Here is a 20,886-nt window from a genome sequence, read left to right as displayed (position 1 = left end):
AAACTCTACACCTATGTTTTTAGAGCAGTGGTTCTCAAACTCCTCCTTTCATCAGAATCAGCTGAAGAACTTGTTAAGCCCCACCCTCAGAGTATTGAATTCAGAATTTGGGGTCTAAGGCTCTAAAATTTTTCTTTCTAACCATTTCTCAAATGCTACTGTTGCTGGTCTGGGGATCACACTTTGAGGTTCACTGTTCTAGAGCATCAACCATTGTGGCCCATGTATAATAGATTTATATTCAGGGAAGAACAGATTTGATGTACCTCAAGAGGAGATGGGGACCTGGCTCACCATGCTCTGCTGAGGGAGCTGGCCAGGAGTTCAATCTCATGACTCAACTAAGCTTTTTCATTTTCAGTTGTTCCTCAAAATCTGTCCTTTATATTCTTATTTCCATTTAAATGTTCCATCATTTAGGTTCTTATTCCTTGTCATGGATTCAATTGTGTCTCCCCAAAATATGTATCAATTTGGCTATGCCATGATTCCCAGTATTATGTGAATGTCCACCATTTTGTTATCTGATGTGATTTTCCCATGTATTGCAAATATCCTATCATTATGATGTTAATGAGATGGATCAGCAGCAGTTATGTTGATGAGATCTACAAGATTAGATTGTCTTAAGCCGGTCTCTTTTGAGATATAAAAGAGAGAAATGAAGAGAGAGATGTGGGGACCTCATACTACCAAGAAGCAAGAGCCAGGAGAATAGCACATCCTTTGTATCTGGGGTTTCTGCACTGAGAAGCTCCTAGTCCAGAATAAGATTGATGACAAGGGCCTCCCTCCAGAGCCAACAGTAAGAGAAAACCTTACGCTGGAGCTGACACCCCGAATTTGGACTTCTAGCTTACTAGACTGTGAGAGAATAAACTTCTGTCTGCTGAAGCCATCCACGTGTGCTATTCTGTTATAACAGCACTAGATGACTAGGACGTCCCTTGTTATTATTGTTTTAATTAATAATATTATCAGAAAGCATAGTAATAAACATCATAATTATTATAAACCGCTCTCATTACCAACACTAACACTTACTGATCTCTGATTATTGGCAGGCATAGTTTTCAGGATTTACTATACTACCTGTTTTTATTCTCACAATGGACATATGAATAAGGTGCTCCTATTATCTCACATTTTATCCATGACCTCGTGTAAAGGTAAAAGAAAAGTGAAGTTGCAGATACAAAGTACATGGTACTCTGCAAAGAGGTAAAAACAGGATTTGAATTTTGGCTGCCAGAACTTGGAGCTGACCTTATATGACCACTGTTTTGGGGTGATATAATCTCTGAGTAGGGCAGGACAAGGCATCCTGAAAGGGCAACAAATTCTATTACTTGCCTCTTGAAACCTTTCACCTGAATTAAAACCAAGTGCTTTCCCTGGTAGTTGAGGTCACTTGCTCTCTGACCACATAGGTAGTATCCAACAGGTGACAGAATCAAAACAGGACCCAAACTCAGGACGTGATGTCAACCTACAATGTACTAGCTGAAACCTTAAGCTTAACAGCTATTATGAAATGAGATTTCCTTTTCTTCCAGTTATTTGAAGATTGAAATACTATTCTCATAAGTTGATATATACCCATTGCAGGTGAGTTGATTTCCACTCATTGTGACCCTATATGACAGAACTGCCACATAGAATTTCCAAGGCTGAAAACTTAATAGAAGCTGACTGCCATGTCTTTCTCCTGTGGGGAAGCTGGTGTGTTCAAACTGCCAACTTTTGATTAGGAGCTGAGTGCTTAATCACTGCGCTAACAGGGCACCCAGGTGATATGCAGCTTATCTTTTTTTACCCAAAGCTCAAGAATGGGAGGAAGGAGGAAATGCATGAGCCTTGAAAAAACTGAAGAAAAAAAGCAACAATTTTTTTAGTGTGTTCAAAGCAGAATCTTGACATCTCTACTTATTAACAATTTTAAAAGATCTTTTGCAGCAGATTTCTCCAAAGAAATACATCATTTGATTTCTTGACTGCTACTTCCATGAATGTTGATTGTGGTTCCAAGTAAAATGAAATCCTTGACAACTTCAATCTTTTCTCCACTTATCATCATGTTGCTTTTCGACCCAATGTGAAAATTTTTGTTTTCTTTATGTTGAGGAGTAATCCATACTGAGTGCTGTAGTCTTTGGTCTTCATCTGTAGATGTTTCAGCCCTCTTCACTTCCAGTAAGCAAGGTTGTGTCATCTGTACATTGCTGATTATTAATTCGTCTTCCTCCAAACCTGATGCTGCGTTCGTCTTCACAAAGTCACCTTCTCAGATTAAATGATCAACACACAGATTGAACAGGTATGGTGAAAGGATACAATTCTGACACACACCTTTTCAGATTTTAAACCATCAAGTATTCCCTCGTTGTATCCGAACAAAAGTCTCTTGGTCTATGTACAGTTCCACAAAAGCACAGTTAAGTGTTCTGGAATTCCCGTTCTTCCCAGTGTTATCCGTGATTTCTTATGATCCACATGTTTATTTGAATGTGTTTGCATTGTCAATAATAATAATAATAATAAAAGATGGTAAACATCTTTCTCGTTTTCTTTGCTTTCAGTCAAGATCTATGCAACATCGACAATGATATCCCTGGTTCCACATTCTCTTCTGTATCCAGCTTGAATTTCTGGCAATTCCTTGTCGATGTACTCCTGTAATGTTTTTTTTTTAATTATCTTCAGCAAAATTTTACTTGTGTGTGATGTTAATCATATTATTTGATAATTTCCACATTGTTATGTCACCTTTCTTTGGAATGGGCACAAATATGGATATCTTCAGGTAGCTGTCTTCCAAATTTCTTGGCAAAGATGAGTACTTCCAGCATTGGGTACATTTGTTGAAACATCTCCGTTGGTCTTCCCTCAATTCCTAGAGCCTTGTTTTTCACCAATGCCTCAGTGTACCTTGGACATCTTCCTTTAATACTATCAGTTCTTGATTATATGCTACCTCTTGAAATAGTTCAACATCAACCAATTCTTTTTGTACAGTGACTCTGTGTATATCTTCCATCTTCTTCTTATGGTTCCTGCATCGTTCAATATTATGCCCATAGAATTCTTCGATATTGCAACTTGAGGATTGAATTTTTTCTTTAGTTCTTTCAGCCTGAAAAATGTCAATCCTGTTCTTCCCTTTTGGTTTTCTAACTCCAGGTCTGTGCACATTTCATTATAATATTATACTTTGTTGTCTCAAGCTTCCCTTTGGAATGTTTTGTCCAGCTCTTTTACTTTATTGTTTCTTCCATTTGCTTAGCTACTCTAAGTTCAAGAGCAAGTTTAAGAGTCAAGAGCAAGTTTTGGTCTTTTCTTTCATTCCTGTCTTTTTTAATGACCTTTTGCTCTCTTCAATTATGATGTCCTTCCACAACTCATCTGGTCTTCAGTTATTAGTGTTTGAAATCTTAAAAAGGAAAGGTGCCACTTGGAGGACTAAAGTGTGCCTGACTCAAGCCATGTTATTTTCAATGGCCTCATGTGCATGAGAAAGCTGGACAATGAAAACAGAAGGCCAAAGAAGAATTGGTGTGTTTAAATTACAGTGTTAGGAAATAATATTGAATATACCATGGACTGCCAGAAGAAGAACAAATCTATCTTGAAAGACATACAGCCAGAATGCTCCTTAGAAGCAAGGATGGCAAGACTTTGTCTCAAGTACTTTGGACATGTTATCAGGAGGGACCAGTCCCTGCAGAAGTACATAATGCTTGGTAAAGTAGAAGATCAGCAAAAAAGTGGAAGACACTCAGTGAGATGGATTGACATGGTGACTGCAACAATGGGCTCAAACAATAGCAACAATCTTGAGAAATGTGTGGGAGTGGACAGTGTTTTGTTCTGTGTAGTACACAGGGTTGCTGAGCCAGAACTGAGCCCATGGCATCTGATAACAACAGCAAGCAGAATCCTAAAATGAGAAAGACACAATCTAACAACACAAACATCTAGGCTGCTTGACAGGAGGGTCCCAACAGTAGTAGAAAATTGAGGAACATTGTCAAGTCAGCCTTAAAGGAGAAAAAAACACAGAGCAAAGTACACCTGGACACTTCAGATACTTGTATAATTGTGGTACTTAAAAAATGTAATCAATACAAATTGCTTAGCAGGAAGCCTGGAACCTGGTGAGTGTGAAGTATTAAGATTATCATGATAATTGAATAAGATAATGTAACTTTATTGTTTTAGAAATTTCTTACCTTGTCACACACAACAATGTATGAAATAAACACATATATGCTCTTTTCTGTTTAACTGCCGCTCACATTTGTACACATAAATCAGTGGAAAAGGGAACCATTCAATTTCAAAAGTAATGTCACAATTAATATCTATTAATAGGTTATTACTCCTAAATTTATTTTCTCATTTCTTTACTCCCTTCCCATATAGCCCACAGTGATCTGTTCCTCCCTTCCTCTCTCCCTTTTTATGGCAGACGGTGGAAAAAATCCCATGCTGCTCAGTAGCTTCATTGATTCCCTATTCTTTTTATGTTTTGACTCAGCATCTCCATTGTAAAATTAGTAGATGTTAGAAAAAGAAATATTGAAAATCAATCATGGAATTTTGGATCTTCTTTCCTTCTGTAGCTGGTTGGGTCCTATGAAAGCCTGAGTCAGGAAATATTGGCCACTGCCTTGTGTGGGAATCTCAAGGTTGTGTACTAAGATCAACTCTAGGACACTTCCATTTCCTATGTTAAGATGAGACTCTCAAGAATATCTGGATCCCTAAAACCAGGTAAGAGTTAACTGACTATGTCCTTGATGCATTTGCCAATTATTCTTATGAACCAATGCTTTAGAAAAATTCTGTGAAGGAAAACTACAAAACACTACTGCAAGAAACCAAAGGAGACCTACATAAATGGAAAGATATATAATGCTCATGGATAGGTAGACTCAACATTCTGAAAAGGACAATTCTACCCAAAGTTATTTACAAATACAATACAATACCAATCCAAATACCAACAACATTCTTTAAAGAGGTGGAAAAAACTTATCATTAACTTCATATGGAAAGGGAAGAAACCCCATAAAGCACAACCAGCTAGGTACTGGTTGTCAAAACAGCCTGGTACTGGTACTGGTATAATGACAGATGCACTGACCAATGGAACAGAATTGAGTACCCAGATGTAAATTCATCCACCTACGGTCACCTGATCTTTGACAAGGGCCTAAAGCCCATCAAATGGGGAAAAGACAGTCTTTTTAACCAATGGTGCAGGCAAAATTGGTGGATGTCCATCTGCAAAAAAGTGAAACAGGACTCACACCTCACACCATATATAAAAACTAACTCAAAATGGATCAAAGACCTAAATAAGGAGCCTAAAACCATGAAGTTCATAAAAGAAAAAAAAAAAAGATCAACACTAGAGGCCCTAATACATGGCCTTAACAAGATACAAACCACAACCAACAACACACAAACTCCAGAAGATAAGCTAGATAACTGGGATCTTCTAAAAATTAAATACTTATGCTCATCAAAATAATCCTCCAAAAGAGTAAAAACAGAATCTACAAACTGGGGGACAAAATGTGGCTATTACAAATCAGACAAAATTTTAATCTCTAAAATTTACAAGAAAATCCAACACCTCTAAAACAAAAAGACAAAATTGTCCATTAAAAAATGGGCAAAGGAAATGAACAGACACTTCACCAAAGAAGACATTCAAGCGGCCAACAGACACATGAGGAAATGCTCGTGATCACTAGCCATTAGAGAAATGCAAATCAAAACCACAATGAAATACCATCTCACCCTGGCATTACTGGCATGAATTAAAAAAAAAAAAAAACACAGGAAATAACAAAAGTTGGAAAGGTGGTGGGGAGATCGGAACTCTTATGCAGTACTGGTGGGAATGCAAAGTGATCCAACCATTTTGAAAAACAATATGGCTCTTCCTTAGAAAGCTAGAAATAGAAATACCATATGATCCAGCAATCCTACTCCCAGGAATATATCCTAGAGAAATAAGAGTTGTCACATGAGTAGACATATGCACACCCATGTTCACTGCAGCATTGTTCATAACAGCAAAAAGATGGAAACAACCTAGATGCCCATCAACAGATGAATGGATAATCAAACTGTGGTACATACACACAATGGAATATTACACAACAATAAAGAACAATGATGAATCTATGAAGCATCTCATAAAATGGATAAATCTAAAGGACATTATGCTGAGTGAAATAAGTCAATCACAAAAGGACAAATACTGTATGAGACCACTAGTATAAAAACTCATGAAAAGGTTTACACACACAAAAAAACAATCTTTGATGGTTATGAGGGAGGGGAGGAATGGGGATGGAAAAACACTAAATAGGCAATAGATGAGCAGCAACTTTGGTGAAGGCTGAGTCAGTACAAAATACTGGGGAAGCCAGCACAACTTGTACAAGGCAAGATCATCAAGCTCCATAGACACATCCAAACTCCCTGAGGTGTCGAATTGCTGGGCTGAGGGCTGTGGGGACCATGGTCTTGGGGAACATCTAGCTCAATTGGCATAACATAGTTTATAAAGAAAATGTTCTACATCCTACTTGGTGAGTAGTGTCTGGAGTCTTAAAAGCCTGTGAGCAGCCATCTAGGATACTCCACTGGCCTCACCCCTTCGGGAGCAAGAAAGAATGAAGAAAACTAAAGATACAAGGGAAAGATTAGTCCAAAGGACTAATGGACCACATCTACCATGGCCTCCACCAGACTGTGCCCCGTAAAACTAGATGGTGCCTGGCTACCACCACTGACTGTTATGAAAAGGATCACAATAGACAGTCCCGGACAAAGCTGGAGGAAAATGTAGAACAAAATTCTAACTCAAAAAGAAAGACCAGACTTGCTGGCCTGACAGAGAATGGAGAAACCCTGAGAGTATGGCTCCCGGACACACTTTCAGCTCAGTAATAAAGTCATTCCTGAGGTTCTCCCTTCAGCCAAAGATTAGACAGTCCCTAAAACAAAATGAGACTAAAGGGGCACAGTAGCCCAGGGGCAAGGACTAGAAGGCAGGAGGGAACAGGAAAGCTGGTAATAGGAAATCCAATTTTGAGAAGGGAGAGTGTTGACATGTCGTGGGGTTGTTAATGTCATAAAACAATATGTGTACTAGCTGTTTAATGAGAAACTACTTTGTTCTGTAAACCCTCATCTAAAGTACAACAACAAAAAAAAGTGACAAGTCAGACCTATCAGCTGACTGACAGAACGAGGGAGACACAATCAGAGTTCAGGGCTACCAAGGCAGTCAGGACTTAAGAGCCCAAAATCCTAGAAAAAAGGGAACACAGAGAAATGAGCCTCCATTACGTGCTGCTGTTTTCTTTCAGGAATGTGTTTTATTTCCTAGCTGCACAGAGTTAAGACACCCAAGTTGAAAAGGACACACAAAGGCTAAAAATAAACCCTGAGCTTTCTCAGCCTTCACAGGCAGGGACTCTAGTAAACACTCCAAGCTTTCATTAATCAATGAGGATGAAGTTCAATAGTCATTATCTTTTTGAAAGAAATGACTGGGAAGGGAAACCAAGAAGACTTTTGAAGCAGTGTCAATGTTGAATTTTTTGATCTGGGTGGTAGTTACATGACCATGTTTATTTTGCAAAAATCATTAATATATTTGTAATTTGTATACTGTTCTGTATGTATGTTAAATGTTGATAAAGTAGAAAACCAGCATCACTTGCCATAAGAAAAAACGAAACATTGCTAACATAGTAATAAAGGGGGACATTAAAAAAAAAAAAGTCTGAGAAAGTGTCTATTTCAAGGGTGAACAACTCATTAAGATTCTTATTTTTTTAGCTTAACTGAGCAAGGCAAAAAATTCTCCCCCAACACAAACATCCAGGCTGTTTGACAGGAAGTTCTGGGCCCTGAGAATGAAAATAAAAAACCATAATAGCATCAATTAATTGGTGTAAGGTTTGGACTCACACACAACTGATTTTAATCCAGTATCTTTTTTTAATCCAGTGTTTTTTTTTTTCTATCAAAAAGGATTTTTTAGAACTCTGAGAATCTTCCATCACCTCATTGTATAATGGGAACCATCATAAAACCTTAGCAGTTGGCAAGGATGAAAAACGAACAGACAAAAGTGTCAAGCACAGTGTTCAAAATATAACAACCACTCAGTATTTCCCATTGTGATTTGTTCTGCATGGGCACAGCATGATGGTTCATTACAGAAGGGAGTAATTGGTGCATCAAAATCGGGGAAGAGTAGAGAAAGAACATCCCTACCAAGATAACTGCAAATTTTAGGGGGAACAGACATGCTAAAACTTCACCGGGACTCCTCCTCGTGTAAAAAAGCATGGAAAAGAAAGGGCCCAAATGAATATGAATGATATCAATGTTCATTTGTAATGGACATATTATAAAATATATAGCAATTAAAATGAATAAATTAGATACACCAACCCAAATAATAAAAACTCAGAAGAGAAAAGCACCTCGTATAAAATGACATCTATAGTAATGGAAAATTTAAACAAGTTTTAAAATTACATATACATAAATTTACACTTTTAATTATGAAACATTTCAAGCATACCGAGAAGCACAGAGAAAAATAATAAAAGCCTATTTTCGCACCAGTTTGCACCATCTAATTAAAGCCAACTTCGCCGAACAATTCATGTAGAAATTGTTGACAGGAAACCTAAATTGCTATTTAAATCTTTACCAAAAATACAATAAAATATTATTTTAAAAAAAATGCTGCCATGCTTCCATTGAGAATTTTTTAAAATAAAATAATGTGTACTTATTTGAAATCCTCTTTTATTTTTACACATTCTCAATATTTTTACCTCCCCCAGGGAAACTGCTACACAGAACTTGGGATGCATTAGTCGCCTGTGTTTTCAGTACATATATTATGATTCTATCCATAAAGAATGTTTTTGTTTCACCTTTGATAACTTTTTACAATACGATTGTTTCTTTAAAATAATACATGTGATGATGTGTCAGTATTGCTTTGGTTCATTAACCCCAGCTACCTTCAGATACTCCACTCTTTGATTACATCACAACTTAACCTTTTTCTGGCTGATGGGCATTGTCGTTGTGGTATACATGCACATGTACAGTTAAAATATACCAGAGACCAACCAAATTCAAGAATGTGGTTGCCTGTTAGGAATGGAAGAAGGGAAATGGAGGGTAATATAAAGGGTGTCTTTATGCATTCTACTTAGTTACTTCAAAAAAAAAAAAACTCTAATAGCAAAGGTCAACATTTATTAATTCTGGAAACATTGATACATGGGTATTTGTCCTATTATTCTGTGCTGTGTTGTCTTTAAAATATTTAGTAGAACACTAGTAGACTTGGAATATAGCTTGTGGGGTCACCCTCATTCTCCACATCCTATCTGAGTCCTCATAGCTCAGGAATTGGGTCAAGACCAAAGGTTTTCCCTACTAAAGGGTGTTAAGACTCAGATACTGAAACATAAGGAGAAGCTGACCACATGCCCTTGCCCCCTACCAAAGAACTAAAAGAAAATTTTAGAGAATTCTAAAGCATTCATAAAAACTGAGCAAGGACAGTTTTCTCTTGAGGAAGAAAAAAATCCCTGAAACTTCAGGGTCAGAGTAGATTGTTAGCAGAATGAGAGCTGATCAAGTACTGGAGCAAAGGTACAAGGAAGCATGTCAAGAATATGATGACCAATTAGGCAGGGACCTCACAGATGATTCTATTCTGCTCCTCTTCTATCTGTACTCAACTCACTGCTGTCCAAAATAGGCTGATAGAAAAAGACCCCTCCCTATTTGCAAAAGATAAACTAGGGGATGTTAGATTACCTTGGTGCCAGAACTAAAGAATGACATTCAGTTCGCCTCTGGAGGTTGAAGGATAAAAATGGAAGCTCTGTATTGAGGAAGCACAAGAGGCAAAGAGAAGGGCCAGGCAGGCTCCTGTGGAAAGTGTTGGTCCTTGGGACAAGGTTCAGGTGTGCTGCTACTTACCAGGGCAGGGCTGTAGAGTGGGTGGTCACAGGTAGACTATTTATAGTCTCTGCCGCCCTTGAGGGTTCAATATTCAAAGCATCTCATTAGTCAAACTCTTGCAAATCCTTATGGAGCAAGTCTCAGAGAGGGAAGAGCTTCATGTTGGCTGACTTTCTCATTCAGAGAGGTCCGGAATATGCATTGGTATGCATTACTTTTTCTTCCCTCCACCTCCTTCTTCTCACATCCACTTCAGATAACTTACAAACATGGGCACACCTCTATTCTGTAATTGATGCTAGTCTTCTTCCACAATATGTGTTGAAAGAAACTGCTACCCTAACTTCAATGTCAGGAAGACTAACACCTCATTTAGGCTAAAAAAAAATAGTGTATTTATAAAGTGATATGAATTCCTGATATACATACAAGTGATAATACAGTGAATGTATCCTAAAAAATGAAAGCACCAACAACTATTTCTATGTATATTGTTCATTGGAGGTTTATCCAATTTCTACATATTATTACAGCACTTTCTATTTTCTGTAATCAAAATCAGCTGAACACGTAACAGACATTTTATTACCTTTTGAAAGTTTTACTACCAATGTTTTCAATTTCAAATTAGTAACTTCAATATACATTTATTTTCCACTATGGGTTGAGACTATTGCTCTTTGTTATCAACAATGTTGAAGTAGATTATGAATGATCAGATACCCAGTCAACATGACATACAATGTACCTTGGTGATTGTAACTAACTGTTGTTTGGGGTGCGTTCCTTAAGACAGTAAACTTGTTTTTTGCTGACTGCTATGCTACCATAATTAAGACCTGCAATTCTGATGCAGGGGTAGATACAACAGAGCTCTTGATCTGAAAAGAGAGCCCCTCAAAAAAGACCAACACATAAATGGGCAGTTTATGTCTAAAATGGTATTACAAAGAGTGGCTCTATTCTTTAATAAAAACAAAGGGCTCTCCAGATATATCATAAATATATACTTCCCAAAAGAAGAAAAATAATGGGCTATAGCATGTGAAAGAGTCTCAACCTCATAATGAATATTATTATTTAATATTATGTAATAATATTTTATACCCACTAAATCATCACAATAAATGAAAATGTATTGTTGAAGAAGTCAAACACCAGGGACTTCTAAAACCAAAAAAAAAAAAAAAACCAAACTCAGTGCAGTGGAGTCGATTCCAACTCACAGCAACCCTATAGGACAGAGTAGAACTGCCCCGTAGAATTTCCAAGGAGCACCTGGCGGATTCAAACTGTCGACCGTTTGGTTAGCAGCCATAGCACTTAACCACTACACCACCAGGGTTTCTGGGACTTCTAAAGGGAGTTTAAATTGATTCAATCATTTAGGAAAACCCTTTGGAACTACATGGAGGCAAACAGACCTTCACTATACCCAACAACATTACCCCAAGTATAAAACTCTTGCTCATTTGCACAAGGACATGTACGAAAATATTCAAACAACATCATTCATAACAGCAAAAAACTAGCTACCAGCAGTTCCATTGACATCAGAAGGAGGCTATTTTTTTTTAAATCACCATGCATAATGTAAAAATATACAGTATTGGAAATAAATGAATTAGTGCTACACCCGACAATAGGGTTGAACTTCAGAAGCACAATGGCGAGACAGACTATCAAGACCCCATATTTATCTATTATGATTAAATTTTTAATAAGTTTTATAAGAGGCACATTTATTTAATAAATCATCTACAGATTCATACAGCAGTGATATAAAGATGCTATTGAATACTTTGAAAATGTGAGATTGTAAATCAAAAAATGATTAAATACTGGAAATTTCATAAAATACAACCTGATAGAAAAAATCACACACACACAAAAAAATATAAAAACAGAATTCAGGATAATAGTTATCATTGGGAATTGGGAGGGTGATGTGATTAGATGAATGCAAGTGGAATCTATGGGGGTAGTAATTTTTTTTTCTTAATTCAGTGATGGGTATATGTGTTTTCATTATACTACTATTCTGTAAGAACTACAGATACATTTTATACATTACTTTGGATATGATATTTTTTTATTGTGGTGAAAATAAACATAAAATTCACCATCTCAACTATTTCTATGTGTACAGTTCAGTGACACTGATTACTTTTTTCAAGTTGTACAACCATTATGACCATTTTCCAATGCATTCCACCACTTTTAACATAACCTCAATGCCCCCTAAGCAAAAACTTCCCCTTCCCCTGGTAACAACTAATAATCTTTCCTTTCTATATATTTGCTTATTTCATATAAGTGAGATCATACATTATTTTTCCTTTTGTCACTGACCCATTTCACTCAATATGATGTTTTCAAGGTTCATCCATATAGCAGCATGCATCAAGACTTCATTTGTCTTTATGGCTGGAGTCATTTTCCATTTTATGCATATACCACATTTCATTTATCTATTAATCTGTTGATGGACATTTCTACCCTTTGGCTATTGTGAGAAGTGCTCAACAAACATTGATGTATAGGTTATATAGACATTTTAACAAGTTGAGGAAAGGGCTTTTATATTCCAGATTATAAATATATTCTCCCATGTTCTTCTAATATTAATGCCTGATTGTCAGATTTCATGGTACATGAGAATTTTCAAAAAGTGCTTCAGGAGTCTCTTCCTTTAGGTGTCTCCCCAGAGATTCAAAGTCAGTAATTTTTGGATAAGGTCCAGGACCCTGCAGTATGGACAAGTGTCTCAGGTGACTAGGGTCTTCAGGTGTTCTGTGGACATCAGTGTACGAAGGTCTACACTAGAAAATACCTTGAGTGCATGGTGGGGAGCTGTCCTCTAGCTTGATTAAAAACTACTGATAATTATTACAATGAGGATGAACAAATATAACCACTGAAGCAAGTGTTAAAAATATGTGAGACCCAAATTATTAGAAGACTTATGAATATAGGCCATACCTGGAACACAATAATACTATTTAAGTTTTATTGAATATTTACTATTGTGCCAGACATTTTTTGTAAGTACTCGTTATGGTTATGGGGATTAATGTCCCAACAGGAATTACACTTCAGAAGGTCAGTCTAAGATTTTCATACTAACCATTTTTCCCCACACCGGGTATTAGACTGAGAAGGGGCATATGATCCTACTCTCAGTCATGAGATGGGAAGGAATATCTCTAGATGATTCCATGGGAAGGTCTATTACCAATACACCCAGTAAAGCCCAGTAAGTTTTCTCTCTGGGCAACATGTGTGGGTATAACACCTGCATCTGCTGCAGCAATCAGATGACGAGGGGAACAAGTTCTAGGATGGAACCACTTCATGGGAGACTAAATAAAGTGCTTGTGTCCTGTTCTTGTGCATTCTCTATCTGTGAAGTCTTTTCCTTTTAATGAAAATTAATTCTTTGTATTGTTCAAGCACATTAGAGTCAGGATTTATATATCCTTATTGGATCTGGTGAGGCAGTGGTTAAGAGCTTGGCTGCTAAAGAAAAGGTCAGCAGTTCAAATCCACCAGCCACTCCTTGGCATCCTTATGGGGCAGTTCTAGTCTGTACTAGAGGGTCGACATGAGTCAGAATTGACTTGACAGCAACAGGTTTGGTATAGTTTTTGTTTTACTAGAATTGAAGACTTCCACATACGGGAAGCTCAAATACCTCAAAATCATCTCAAGCCAATTGAGATCACCTAATTAGCCAATTCTATAGATGACGCCCACCACACATCAGTCAGTTTGTTGTGCTGTGGTGGCTTGTGTGTTGCTGTGATGCTTGAAGCTATGCAACTAATATTTCAAATATCAGGAGGGTCACCCATGATTGACAGGTTTGAGCAGAGCTTCCAGACTAATACAGATTAGGAAGAAGGACCTTGTGATCTACTTCTAAAAAACAAATAGCCAGTGAAACCTCATGAAAAGCAGTGGGACATTGTCTGATATAGTGCTGGCAGATGAGCCCCTCAGGTTAGAAGACACTCAAAATACAACTGGGGAAGAGCTGCCTCCTCAAAGTAGAATTGACCTTAATGACTTGAATGGAGTCAAGCTTTCGAGACCTTCATTTGCTGGTGTGCCACTATTCAAAATGAGAAGAAACAGTAGCAAACATCCATTAATAATCAGAAAATGGAATGTACAAAGTATTAATCAAGGAAAATTGGAGTCATCAAAATGAAAAGGAAAGCATGAGGGTTGATATCCCGTGCATTAATGAGCTGAAATGGACTAGTATTGGCCATTTTGAATTCAACAATCACATGGTCTTCTATGCTGGGAATGACAAATTGAAGAGGAATGGCATCACATTCATCATCAAATATAACATTCCAAGACCTATTCTGAAGTACAGCGCTGTCAGTGAGAACATAATATCCATAGACCTATAAGGAAGATCAGTTCATATGACTATTATTCAAATTTATGCACCAACCACTAATGCAAAGATGAGGAAATTGAAGATTTTTTACCAACTTCTGCAGTCTAAAATTGATCAAACATGCAATCAAGATACATTGATAATTAGAGCTGAATGGAATGTGAAATTTAGAAACAAAGAAGATGGATCCATAATTGGAAATATGGCGTTGATGATAGAAACTATACTGGAACTTGCATGATAGATTTATGCAAGACCAATGATTTATTCGTTGAAAATATCTTTTTTTCAACAACATAAATGGTGATTATACATGTGAACATCACAATATGGAAAACACAAGAATAAAATTGAGTACATCTGGGGGAAGAGACAATAGAAAGCTCAATATCATCTGCCAGAACAAGACCAGAAGACTACTGCAGAACAGACCATCCATTGCTCATATGGAGTTCAAGATGAACCTGAAGAAAATTAAAACAAGTCAGTGGGAGCCAAAGAACAACCCTAAGTATCTCACACCTGGATTTGGAAACTATTTCAAGAATACATTTGACACATTGAACACTAAAGACCCAAGATCAGACAAGTTGCAGGATGACATCAAAAACATCATTCATGAAGAAAACAAAACAGTCATCAAAAATACAGAAAAGACCAAAATGGCTGTTAGAAGAGGCTCTGAAACTAGCTCTTGAACTTAGAGTAGCTAAACAAAGGGGAGAAATAATCACATAAAAGGATTGAACAAAAGATTTCCAAGGGCAGCCTGAGAAGACAAAGTATTATAAAGAAATATGCAAAGACCTGGAGTTAGAAAACCAAAATAGAACAGGATTGGCATTTATCAAGCTGGAAGGACTGGAGAAAAGATTCACGACTTGAGTTTCAGTTTTGAAGTATTTTATGGGCAAAATATTGAAAGACGTAGGAAGCATTGTAAGAAGATGGAAGAAATACACAGATTCATTGTACCAAAAAGAATTGTCCATGTTCAATGGCTTCACGAGGTAGCATATGATCAAGAACTGATGGTATTGAAGGAAGAAGTTCAACCTGCACTGAAGGTATTGATGAAGACAAGGCTCCAGGAATTGACAGAATACCAATTGTGATGTTTCAACAAATGGATGCAGTGCTGGAGGTGCTCACTTGTCTATGCCGAGAAATTTGGAAGACAGCTACTAGGCTAACAGAGTGGAAGAGATTCTTATTTGTGCCCATTTCAAAGAAAGGTGACCCAACAGAATGTGGAAATTACTGAACAATATCTTTATTATCACACATAAGTAAAATTTTGTGAAGATATCAAAACTTTTTTCAAGCTGGATTCAGAAGAGAACGTGGAACGTGGTATCAGATGGATCTTGGATGAAAGCAGAGTATTCCAGAAATACCCTTGTTTCATTGACAATGCAAAGGCATTCTACTGTGTGGATCATAAAATAATACAAATAACATTTTGAAGAATGGGAATTACAGAACAAATAATCGTCTCATGTGGAACCTATACATAGACCAAGAAGCACTCATAAAAACAGAACAAGGGAATACTGCATGGTTGAAAATAAGGAAAAGTGTGTGTCAGGGTTATATCCTTTCACAATTCTTATTCAATCTGTATATTGAGCAAATAATGTGAGAATTGGACTCTACAAAGAACACAGCATCAGGATGGAAGGAAGACTGATTTAACAACCTGCTACATGCAGATGACAGCCTTGTTTGCTTGAAAGTGAAGAGGACTTAAAGCACTTACTAATGAAGTTCATAGACTACAGCCTTCAATATGGACTACACCTCCACATAAACAAAACAAACAAAAAAATCCTCACAACCAGACTAAAAGTAACATCCCAATAAATGAAAAAAACACTGAAGTTGTCAAGGATTTCATTTTACTTGAATGCACAATCAATACCCTTGGAAGCGGCAGTCACGAAATCAAATGACATTGTATTGGGCAAATCTGCTGCAAAGAACTCTTTCAAGCATTGGAAAGCAAAGATGTTACTTTGAACATTAAGGTGCACATGAAACAACCCATCACATTTTCAGTTGTCTCGTATGAAAGCAAAGCCTGGACAATGAATAAGGAAGACCAAAAAAGAATTGACACATTTGAATTATGGTTTGGGCAAAGAATATTGCATATACCATGGACTACCATAAGAGCGGACAAGTGTGTCCTGGAAGAAGTACAGAGTGTTCCTTCGAAGCCAGCATGCCAAGACTTCATCTCACATACTTTGGACATGTTATCAGGAGGGACCAGTCCCTGGAAAAGGATATCATGCTTGGTATGACAGAGGGTCAGCATAAAAGAGAAAGACCCTAGACGAGATGGATTGACACAGTGGCTACAACAATGGGTTCATACATAGAAAGGATTGTGAGAATGTCACAAAACTGGGCAGTGTTTCACTCTGTCGTGTATAAGCTTACTATGAGTTGGAATGGACTCGATGACATCTAACATCAAAGAACAGCTTATTATTGAGCCCAAGTGCCCTCTCTCTGTGAATTCTTGTCTTCACAAAACTCACATTAAATTGATAATTTATTATGAACATAATGTTAAGAAATTCTTGATGTTATTAATACAATCCAATTATGTTGCAAACTAGGATTTTAAATCGGTTAGGTAGTATTAAAATTTAAGCTTATAATGTGGAGGCGGTAATACACTTAGATCTAGGCAAAAGGAGTCCTTATGCTGGGCCTCAGCTCTAGAGGCCCTCTAGATGTCATAAACGTTCAAAAAAAAATTATTAAAAAGTATGGGAGCCTCGAGCACTTCGAACACTTGTAATCTTGTATGACTCATAATCTTACAGTTCCACTCTTGAGATTTATAATAACACTCAGGCCCCTCACAAGAATTTTTCATCAGTTTTGGCCTGTCATTGAGACAAAGGTGACTGTGCCTAAATGCCACACTGCTCTATGGGCTGTGATGCTGAGGACAGCAGTGAGAGATTATGTTCCAGAAACCAGGGAGAATTTGAATGGTGGATTTAGTTAAGTAAGAACAAACACGAATTAGTTTGTCAAATCCTTCCTCTCAAATGACATTAATGTTTAGTTTTTGTAAAGTTTCTTTTCCCAGTAGTGCTGAGTATCCTCTTCATGTTTCAATAGATGTTGCAAGGGTACTCACATCAAACTTAACATTTGCAACCATTGCACATTCTGCAATACTATTTTACTTCTAAATCTGTACCTACACAGGATGTAATATACATGAAACTTGGTACTATTTGTTTACTGTAATAATCTAGATAATGCTTTTAAAAAGGTATATGATAAACTTAAAAACATTTATAATTCTTTTTCTGCAATAATAACTTACCATTTATAATCCATTACAATGTGCACATGTGATATATAAATTCATGCCTAATTTCTGGGTCACAATATGGTTTTAAATCTTCTCATTGATAGTTTCAATTACCACCATCTAAGCAAAGTTCCTCCAAATTGATTTTAATTTTTTAACAACTTTGAGATATAAATCAAATGCCATACAATTTACTAATTCAAAGTGCACAATTCAATGGTTTTTAGTCTATTCACAGATATATGCAACCATCACCACAGTCAATTTTAGAACATTTTCATCACTTGGAAAAGAATCTGTGTGCCCTTTAGTTATCACTCCCTATCCTCTCATTCCACACCCACCCCTAGCCCTAAGCTAACTCTAAGCTATTCTCTTTCTCTATAGATTTCCCTGTTCTGGGTAATTTATTTAAATAGGAGTATGTAATATGTGGTCTTTTGTGACTGGCTCCTTTCACTTAGTATAATGTTTCAGACTTCATCCATGTTATAGCATGTAGCACTACATCATACGTTTTTATGGCCAAATAATATTCCAATTTGCATACATATCACATTTTGTTTATCCATCCATTACTTGATGGTCATTTGAGATGCTGTGATAAACATTTGTGTACAATTTTTTGAGTTGACTTATGTTTTCTTTTTTTTGTATATTCCTAGGATGAGATTACTGGGTCATATGGCAACTATGTTTAATTATTTGAGGAACTACCAGAATATTTTCCAAAATGGCTGTACCATTTCACATTCCCTTCAACAATGTGTAAAAGTTCCAATTTCTCCACATCTTTGCCAACGTTTTTTTTTTCTTTTATTAAAAAAAAAATTTTAATAGGTGCTATTTTTTTTATCCTAGTGGATGTGAGGTGGTATCTCACTGAAGTTTTGCTTTGCATTTTCCTGAAGATTAATGATGTTGAGTATTTTTTCTTATGCATTTCTTCTTTGAAGAAACATCAATTCAAGTCCTTTTTTTTTTTTTAGTTGGTTGTCTTTTCATGTTTGATTAAAAATGTAATATATGTGGTTTGCAAATATTTTCACTAATTCTATGGATTGTCTTTTTATTTCTTTCATGGTACCCTTTGAAGCATAATGTTTTCAAATTCAATTTATCTATTTTTTATTTTTTGCATCTTTTGGTACCATATCTAAGAATCCTTTGCCAAACCCAAGATCAAGATTTGCCCCTATGTTTTCTAAATGTTTTACACTTTTGGTGCTTTCATTTAGGTCTTTGATTCACTTTGAGTTTTTTTTTTTTTTTAAATCTCATTTGAGGTAAGAGTTCTACTTTATACTTTTGCTTGTGGCTATCCATTTGTCCTAGTACCATTTGTCAGAAAGACTAGTCTTGCCCCATTGGGTGATCTTGGCACCTTTGTTGAGATGAGTTTTATATATGTATATATATATATTTCAAGGCTCTCAGTTCTAATCTATTTATATGTCTGTCTTTGCACCAGTACCACACTATCTTGATTACTGTTGCTTTGTAGTAAGTTTGAAATCAACAAGTGTGAGTTTTCCTACTTTGTTCTTCCTTTTCAAGATTGTTTTGGCTATTCTGTGTCCTTGCAATTCCATATGAACTTTAGAATCAGTTCATCAATTTATATAAAAAAAAATCTGGAATTCTGATAGGGACTGTGTTTAATCTGTAGATCAGCTTGGAAAATATTGCCATCTTAACAATTCAAAAAAAATTTTTTTTAACAATTCATGTACATGGTGTATTTTTTCTAATTATTTAGATCTTCTTAAGTTTATTTAAACAATGTTTTATACTTTTCAATATATGTCTTATACTTCTTTGTTTACATTTATTCCTAAGTATTGTATTCTTTTTGATGCTTTTGTAAATGGAATTCTTTTCTTAATTATATTTTTGGTTTATTAATTGCAAGTATGTAGAAATACAGTTGATTTATGCATATTGATCTTGTATTCTGCAACTCTGCTGAGTGTGTTTATTAGTCCAAATAGTGATTTAGTAGACTCTTTAGGATTTTCACTACATTGTCTCTCATAACATCTGCAAATACAGATAGCTTTACTTTTTCCTTTTCAATTTGGGTACCTATTAATTATTTATTTTCTTTTACTTTTTTATTTTTTGCATAATTCCCCTAGCTAGAACTGCCACCACAGGTAGAAGTAGAAAGAATGGACATTCTTTTTTTTTTTTTTTCCTGATCCTAGAGGGAGGCACCCAGCCCATTAAGTGCAATGTTAGCTGTGAGTGTTTCATAGATGTCATTTATGAGATGGAGGAAAGGGATGTATGTAGAAGTGGTAAAACTATTTTGTTGAAATGCATGGAATTGGAAGTTCAGTAGATCAAAAATTGAAATGCTGGCAATTTCATAGGCTTCATCTCAAAATAAGGAACAGCAAAAAAAAAAGATAAATACAAAATTCAGGATAGTACTTACTTCTGGGAGATAGGGAGGGCCTCACAGGGCGATTCTAAGATGACCATAATTATCTACTTTTCAATTTAGGTGATGGTTATGTGCTTTTATTATATGAAGATTCTACAAGAACTACAGGTACATTACACACACTTTCTACGTATGACATATTTCACAAATAAAATTGAAAAAAGTCTTTCATACACCAGATTCTAAATATATTCTAGTATTAAAACTATGGTTCCAGAACATAGAGCTCATCACTATTTCACAAGGGTCTTGTTAACCATACTTTCCCTAGGGATCAATCCCCAGGGTCCAAAATCGTTGGTCCTTGAATGAGGTCCAGGAAGCTGCAGCTTTAACTAAGGCCCAAGATGCTGCAGGAGATTTAAGACCATCATTGGGTGAACCACTGCCCTAGCAAAGGCCTTTGGTGCTAGTCTGGGAGCTGTCCCCAGAAGTGGTGCTGAAATCAATGGAACTCAGTTATAACCAGAACAGAAGGCTCTCTGGGCACTAAATTCTCCAAGGAGTCATCCATTCTCGCCAGGAATAATCTCCTTAGTTTAAAAGTGATCCCCAGTAAAAGAAAACTTTCTACTTGGTTGCCTATAGCACCACATACAACACCTCCCCTACATGGCAGAGTCCTTCTAAGACTGCAGTGATTCTATTAGCTTT

This window comes from Elephas maximus, chromosome 3 (genome assembly GCF_024166365.1).
Source record: "Elephas maximus indicus isolate mEleMax1 chromosome 3, mEleMax1 primary haplotype, whole genome shotgun sequence".
Classification (NCBI taxonomy): Eukaryota; Metazoa; Chordata; class Mammalia; order Proboscidea; family Elephantidae; genus Elephas; species Elephas maximus.
Note: the sequence above shows the minus strand (reverse complement) of the source record.